Below are 7,341 nucleotides of genomic sequence, written 5' to 3'. Positions count from 1 at the left end.
TATGTAGATTAAGATTCGCACCAGTTTTAGCTGCCCATACTATGTTTTTCGTTTGTTTTGGACAATTTTTAGTAAGAAAACATCATAAAAGCAGCTAAAATGTGATCTTCAAATGCCGATATCTCCGGAACCGTTTGAGCTACACCGCCCAGATTTTGCACAGAGGTAGTCCGCATAGATACCTTAATCGTCTAAAAATATGAGAAGATTCGAAAAAAAAATTGTTGAAATGGTCCGAAATCCAAGTCGAAATTCAAGTAAGGAAGGTGCACATAGTTTGTGACATTTTCTTCGATGTTTTTCGAAAATAATTATGCTTCACGATAATTTAGTTACCAATTCGGCCTACATCTGTGCAAAATCTGGGCGGTGTAGCTCAAACGGTTCCGGAGATATAGGCATTTGAAGATCACATTTTAGCTGCTTTTATGATGTTTTCTTACTAAAAATTGTCCAAAACAAACGAAAAACATAGTATGGGCAGCTCAAACTGGTGCGAATCTTAATCTACATATGTCCCCTGCAATATGTATCGCGCCCAGCGAAATTGGTGTGTACCACCTAAAAACCTTCCCTTGTAAGACGAGGTCTAGCATGCGGGTATCAGATGATATCACACATTGCTAATTACTTTACCGGAGCGTGTTTATCCTTTCCCCAACTCCAGCCGCCCTGGCTGATGACTGCGCCGCGACTATCCACACAGCCGAGTCGAGGCGTTCGCGGCCGCCGGCTGTCCCTGCTGGAATCCGCTGACCGCTGCAGTTTAGGTCTGACCGAGTCCTGAGTCTGACTGTCTGAGGCCTGCTCGCTCCAGGGCTACCACACCCGCAGATATTAATTTCTCTGCGCCCCCTTTAGTATTATTATAGATCGCTTTGTTGTTTTTGTTTTGTCTTTCTTTGCCTCATCCCCGCGAAGCACGATTGTCTGCGAGAGATCGGCCAATCCATCCACTCATCTACGTGTGTATATTTGTGTGCGTGTATATGTGTGCGAGGTGCGTTGGTGCGTGTCTATAAAATAAATCTCTCCCCGGGCCGTGCAGCTCTAAATCGGAAGGATTTAAAACCGTTTTCGCAGCGAACACGGCCGGCCGCCCCGCCCCGCCGCGCGCGCGCCGCAGCAGGGGCTCTTCCCCCCTTCCCCCCTCACTTCCTCCTTTCAGCCCGCATCACAACACACCGACGCATCTCCGCGCGCTGCGGCCGCCAGTTACGTCGCGGGCGCCCCACGATTGTTTCCCCAACACGCTTCAATTCCCTCCTCAACTCGGCGCGCGCACGCGGGCGTGCCATGCGGCAGCGGCAGGGCGGCGTGGGCGCCCTAAAGCCCTACTCCCACCACCCCCCCCCCTCTCTCTCCCGTGATCCTCCCCTTCATATTTTCCGGAAAGAGAATTATTTCTATTTGACTAATTCCGTTGATTCCTGCTGCTCCTCCTTATCCCCCCCCTTCCCTTTGCGCGCGCGCGCAATTCCGATAAAAGGCTTACGGGGTAAATATCTTGACAAGGTTTGAATGCCGTGCCGATGGCCTGGTTCCGCCCCTGCCACTTTGTTTACGCCCTTCCCCCGGCTGTAATTCCCGAGGCACTTGTTGCCGCGAGGCGGGCGCGGCGCGATATAAAATCTCTGTGTGCAATGCTAATGCTCTGCATACATACAAACCGAGTCGATATTATTTATCCGCTTTTATTATCATCATCTTTCGTGTAACACGTACATGAAAGGCAGCAGTAGTGGCAGCACGACAAATAATAATTCGGTGCGCTATTTTTGTGCAACACCTGGGGGCCTCGCACCTCAGCAGCGACACACACATGGCATGCCGACGACACCTCTGCGCCCCCTCCCCCCTCCCCCGCCTCGGCCGCAGGCGACAGCTGCCGCCGCTGCTCGCCCGCACGCGCGCCGCCCCTGCAGGCGCCCCCCGCGGCCTGCCGCTGACAGTGACGCGATAACTTTGAGTCCCGGAGGCGCCCTCCTCCGCCCCTGGACAGCCGGGCGCCGCCGCCGGCCCCAGGCCAACGCCACGCCACGCCCAGTGCGACGGAAATAGCAGCCCGTTGGTGTCGAATGGGCTGCCTACCCCCCGGGCGCCGCCCGGTCCGGTCCTGGCCGTGTTTGTCCTTGTGTGTTATCCTGCCCACCCTCCCCTCCCTTTGCCGCGTCCTGCTCGTACGCCCCCGGCTCGACGGGCACGTGCAGGCTCCCGGTGCGGACAGGCCGGCGGGCTCATCGCGCTGCTCCCTTGGGAGCGGCGGCTCCCCCTGTCGGCCCGCAGGCCCGCACCCCCGAGGGGCGCCCGGCGCCCGCCCCGCCCCGCCCCGGGCCCCGCGAGGGGTTGCTCTATGATTAGGGCCGCCTGCGTACGGCCGCCTACCTGGCGCTGGCGGAGCGTGTCCTTGATGAGGGGGATGTTGTTGTTTGGGACAGCCGCGGGGCCCCGCTCGGCCCGGCCCGCCGGCCTCGGGTCGTTCGTTAACCGATTGGGCGACACGAGCTTCGGCGCCCACGCTCCCCCGGGGCCTGCGGGGCGGCCGCCGCCCCCCTGCTCGCTCGGGACCCTCTAGACCAGGATGTCCCGGAATGTCCCGGAGGCAGCTTAGTGTCTGGGCCACGGCAGTAACCCAGGCGTCCTGACGACACGTCCACCGCCTGCCTCCCCGGCGGCCTCCCTCTGGTGGCCCCCCTCTGCCGGATATTCAATACTATCATGAGAACTGCATTTTACGGGATTGAATGAAAACACATAGAATTCCCTCTAACGCTGATAACCTTGCAGCAACCCGGCCGGAGGGGGGGGGGCACCTCCACCCTCCGCCGCCCCCGCCGCCGGCCCCTCGGAGGACGCGGTGGCCTCCCTCTCAGACGACGGCCGTTAGCCGGACCCCGTCCAGGGCGGCGGCGGCGGCGGCGGCGATAACCCCCGTAATGGTGATGATGATGAACCCGCCGCCCGTCTCGCGGCCCCCTCCGGCCCCTCCGCCGCGCGCCCCCCGGCAAAAGGTTTGTCGCGACGCAATAACGGAAAGAAAACGATCCCCGCCACCCCCCGCCAGGCCCCGCCAGGCCACACTCTTATACGGCTTTTTGCGCGCGCGAGCAGCGGCGGTGGGGGGAAAAGCAAAGGCGTCCATAAAACGGAGCAGCCAGCGTCGCGCCGCGCCCCGCCGCGCCACACGGCACGGCGACACTGCCAGGGCACGACGCGACGCGAGGGGCTTTTGCCGCCAAGGCCAAGGCGTCGATGATAGCCGGGGTGGGGCGCGCCTCCGAACGCGCTCCAGGCCAGCGCGCGGTCGTGGCGACGGTGCTGTTTGTTTAGCAGAGGAATAGTTTGTTCGCGGGGTATGGAAGGGGTTGAGGGGGGGAGGGGGGTGCTGTCCCCGAGCTGACTCCCGCGCGTCTCACCACGCCCCGCCGCGGGGCGCCACGCGACATAGGGGAGGGGCCCGCGGGGGGGGGCGGAGGCGAGACGCTGTCGTCGGCGCCACAGCAGACAAGGCAGCTCACGACACGCAGACACACCAACCAGGTGACCAGCTGTCGGCTGCTAACCTGGAGGTGTTGCCCCCACCCCACCACGGCCCCACGCGACTCCCCGTAGGACTTGGGGCCTTTGGGAGGGGCAGCAGCACAGAGGGGGGCTGCTGGTCGGGGAGCCCCCGCAGCAGCCCGGCGGCGGGCGGCGTCGTGCCATCATACACCCGCACACCACGCCCCAACTTTACTTATGACATCCTGGAATGTGGGGCATAGGGGACCCTCACGGGACCGGCGCCCGGCCCCGCGCCGCCCTGGGAGGAGAGGGCTGCCGGCGCCACACCCACCCCCGCGAGCGTGGGCCGGACGTGTGTGTGTGTGTGCGTGTGTGTGTAAGTAAATGTGTGTGTGTGTGCAGAGCCTGGTAATTAAACCACGCTCTCCGCCGCAGCGACGCACCCAAGTCACACAAGCACACGTGTGCGTCCCTGTTGCGCGCGCCGCCGCCGTGCGGTATTTGTGATCGCACCGAGGACAAGTTCTACAAACTACTCCACGACGACCTCAGCAGCGCCGTCTCCGCGCGCAGAGAAATGACGTGGGGGCGGCCAACGGCGCGGGCACAACAACAAGAAGAAGAGGAAGGCACTGGCTCATATTGTGTTCGCCCGGCAGTATCACATTCGGATTACTATACGGAGCTCGATCGTCTCTACTCGGACTTCTTCATCACCAGTAAGCCGCGGCTACAGGCGGCCTTGTCAACCCTTTGTGTAGCGGATGCTCCTCGGGATGCCCGCCCGCCCCCCTCCGCCCTTACTACTGCATGTCCCCTATAATCCCTGCTAGACGCAACACACTGCTCCCCCTCCCCCCCACACGAAACCAAAACCAGCAGCCGCGGCCCGCGGCGAGCATGACGATGGTCATGATGATGACGGTTAGGGGAGAGGGGAGGAGGAGGAGCAGAAATATATATCCCCCCTCTCCCCCAAACGGATCCCCGCGGGCATGTGTTCCTCTGATAGAGAGAGCAGCGAGAAAATGGGGAACAGAAAAGAGAGAGAGCGAGAGGGGACGGGGAAGGGGGCGCTGGGGAGGACATAGAGCGGGAAGGTAGGTGCGGAGGGGGCGTGTCCCAATAGTAGATTCCCGCCAGCAGTAGCCCAAACGTGATACGTACTTAGTTCTGATTGCCCCTGCTGGCTCCAACCTCCTCCTCTCCCCGCCTCCTCCCTCCAACGCCTTGAGGCTCCTAGCAATTGCAGCGGACACTGCTGCTTGCACTTCCCTCCCCTCCCCTGCTCCCCGCGCCTCCATGGACTGGCCATTGTCCTTGCTGTGAATTGCGGTACGTCGGCGCCCTGAGCACACCCCTCCCCCACATGCATGGCGCTGGCGTCGTGCACTGATTCCCCCTCGCCCGCTCGCCTGCTGGCGCCGCGCGGCCCGGCCCCGGCGCCGTGTCCGTGACCCGGGCGGGGCTGGCATGTCGCCTCCCACGCCCCACACCACCGTCAACTGCGTTTGAAAGAAGCGCCACGGCGACGGCGACGCCGCGCTCTTCCGCGGCGGGCACGCGAGCGAGCCGGCTGGGCTGCCTACCCGCCCGGCGCCGCCGCGCGTGGCCGGAGCCCTATAGGACCCTTATCAGCCGCCCCCATCCCGGCAGCCCTGAATGACAAACTCGCTGGTAGTTAAATAATCATAACAATCAGGTGCAGAGTCCCACGGACCCCATGTCCGCCCGCCTCACGGTCCGGGGTGGCGGCCGGGCGGCGGGCGGCGCAGGGCGGGGCTTTGGCGGTGGCAGGCGGGGCGAGGCGCCGCCACTGTTTGAGGGACGTCGTTACCCCATTATTTATGAGAGTGACCAGCCCTCGGCCTGCTCGGCCCGGCCGGCCCCGCCACCAGCCGGAGGGGCGCTGGCCGGCCGCCCCCGCGCCCCGCCCTCACCGCATTCCTTTCCGGCCCGATAGACACCGGTAGGGCCCCGGCACAAGAAGGACCTCCCCGCCCTGGTCCCCTCTCTGCCGCCCGCCGTGCGCGCTGGTCAAAGGAGCGCCCCGGCGGCCGGTCCCGGTCCGGTTGGGGTCCGCGCCGGGCGTGGCGGCGTGGCGGCTGCAGATTCATAGTGGCCGGTCCGTGTTATCGGCCCACAGCCCCGCCCGCCCCGCCAAGCGCGTCCTCTGCCAAGGGCACACCCCACCCCGCCCCGCCCCACCCCACCTCGGCGCCCCTCTGGGGGCTTTCTTGAAAAACGAAAAGTCGCCCCTGCGTGTGCGTGAGGGCGCAGTGCGGGCAGGGCGCCGACGCAGTGCGCCCCTCCCTCCCTCACCACCGCGATAGTGTTTCACTTTTCTTTACGGAGGCCCTTCTCGCGACCCTTACTCGCACAACGTAACTATTCTCCACTGATCTCTCTCCGCGCCCCGCTCCCTCTCCCCTAGGCCCCTTCCCTCTTTCTCTCATTGTGTGGGCGTACAGTGAGCATTGGAGGGAAAGGGAGTAGAGGGAGGGTGAGAAAGGGGATGCTGAGGGAAGGGGCTGCCACCACAGCACACTGTACTGGCTAGACTGGCCTCGTCGCGTTTATTCCACTAGGTCCCCCGCCACACACCAGCACACGCACGCACAAACACACACACGCACGTAAACGGCGCCAAAGGACTGGGAGTCAGCAGGTCCGTGCGCGCGTGCAGGGCAGGCTCATTGCAGTGCGCCCCCGCGCGGCATACATCACCCTATCGCCCGCCCCGCCCCGCCCCACCTTTCGCTAATCCGTCTTGCAGCGGGCGAAGAGGACCGTAAGTCCGCCCCGCTGCCGGGGCTGTTACGACCCTCTCTCCGCTCCGCGCTCACGGGGTTGCGAGGGTTGCACGCTTTGCCGGTGCGGCGCACGCTTGCGAGACGTGTAAGAGTGCGTTGCGTTGCACGAGTGCGGCCGGGCGGGGCGGGGCGGGGCCGGGGATGGATGCCGGCCCGTTTTGTTCCCCTCCCCCTGCTCGCCCATCGCTCAGCCCAAAGCGAAACGAGCAGGGGGAGCAAAGAGGGGCGCGTTAAAAACACTTGACAAAGGAACTTGCGCCACGGCACGGGGGGTGAGGAAGGCGTCGGCGCACAAAACCAACAGCGACGCACCGTGCACGGTGTAATAAAAACATTTTCAAAATATGAGGAAGTACAAGTTGCGAGACGATAAAAGATACATGGTCATAATGAGGGGAATGACAGGGAATGCCCGACACGCACACTCTCGTAAATACCAACTTATGCATAATCAACGTTACCAAACAAGTGTAACAGATTACTTAAAGCTCATCTCATTATCCCAAGGCCTCGAAACATTCGCAATAACAGTTGTCTGCTTCAACCGTTTCACCTCGCCGGTGCTCCTGCTGCAGACAGCAGTTGACGTCCATAACCTCACCAGACGCAACCTCTTCAAGTTCCAACAACACCACCTACGTACCGTCAGTTCAGTCGTTTTCCGGGTATTTCCTCTCAAGAATCTTCGCTTCGAATTGAAACTCGATGGCACTTAATCACACATAAATGAATTCAAAAGTTAAGGGGCTTCGCTAAAACCAAAAACGCACTACACCACCGCGAACGCGACGTGCGACCGCGTGCGACGTCCGACGTCAACACCTGCACTGACTCTGACTGTACTCTGCAGCTGCAGCCAAAATCGACGATCATTCTGACAACTTAACAGAATCGGTTTGAATTATTCGCCATTATATTTGTGACCACTATTCAGACCTTTTTCAGATAAAAATTTGAAACAAATCTCAAACAATATAGTAAGCTTCACTGTACGTTCGTTGAATGAAAAATAGGAAAAATTTTA

General features: G+C 61.4%; 1 protein-coding gene across 8 annotated transcripts in view; it reads right to left on the bottom strand.

The window, feature by feature from the left end:
• Window positions 1-7,139, bottom strand: part of LOC113209147 (zinc finger protein 239-like) — a 51,975-nt gene extending 44,836 nt beyond the window's left edge. For 6 of the 8 annotated variants that reach the window (XR_008011109.1, XR_008011108.1, XM_052267292.1 and 3 more), the window contains exon 1: window positions 6,961-7,139. The gene's annotated coding sequence lies outside the window, so the exon portion shown is untranslated. Of the gene's footprint in view, window positions 1-631; window positions 718-6,960 lie in introns of those variants that run through there. The other 2 variants (XM_052267286.1, XM_052267289.1) reach the window with 2 other exon arrangements.
• Between the last annotated feature and the right edge of the window lie 202 nt (window positions 7,140-7,341).

Source organism: Frankliniella occidentalis, unplaced genomic scaffold (genome assembly GCF_000697945.3).
Source record: "Frankliniella occidentalis isolate FOCC.00 unplaced genomic scaffold, Focc_3.1 Scaffold49, whole genome shotgun sequence".
Classification (NCBI taxonomy): domain Eukaryota; kingdom Metazoa; phylum Arthropoda; class Insecta; order Thysanoptera; family Thripidae; genus Frankliniella; species Frankliniella occidentalis.
This window is presented reverse-complemented; position numbering and strand designations above follow the sequence as displayed.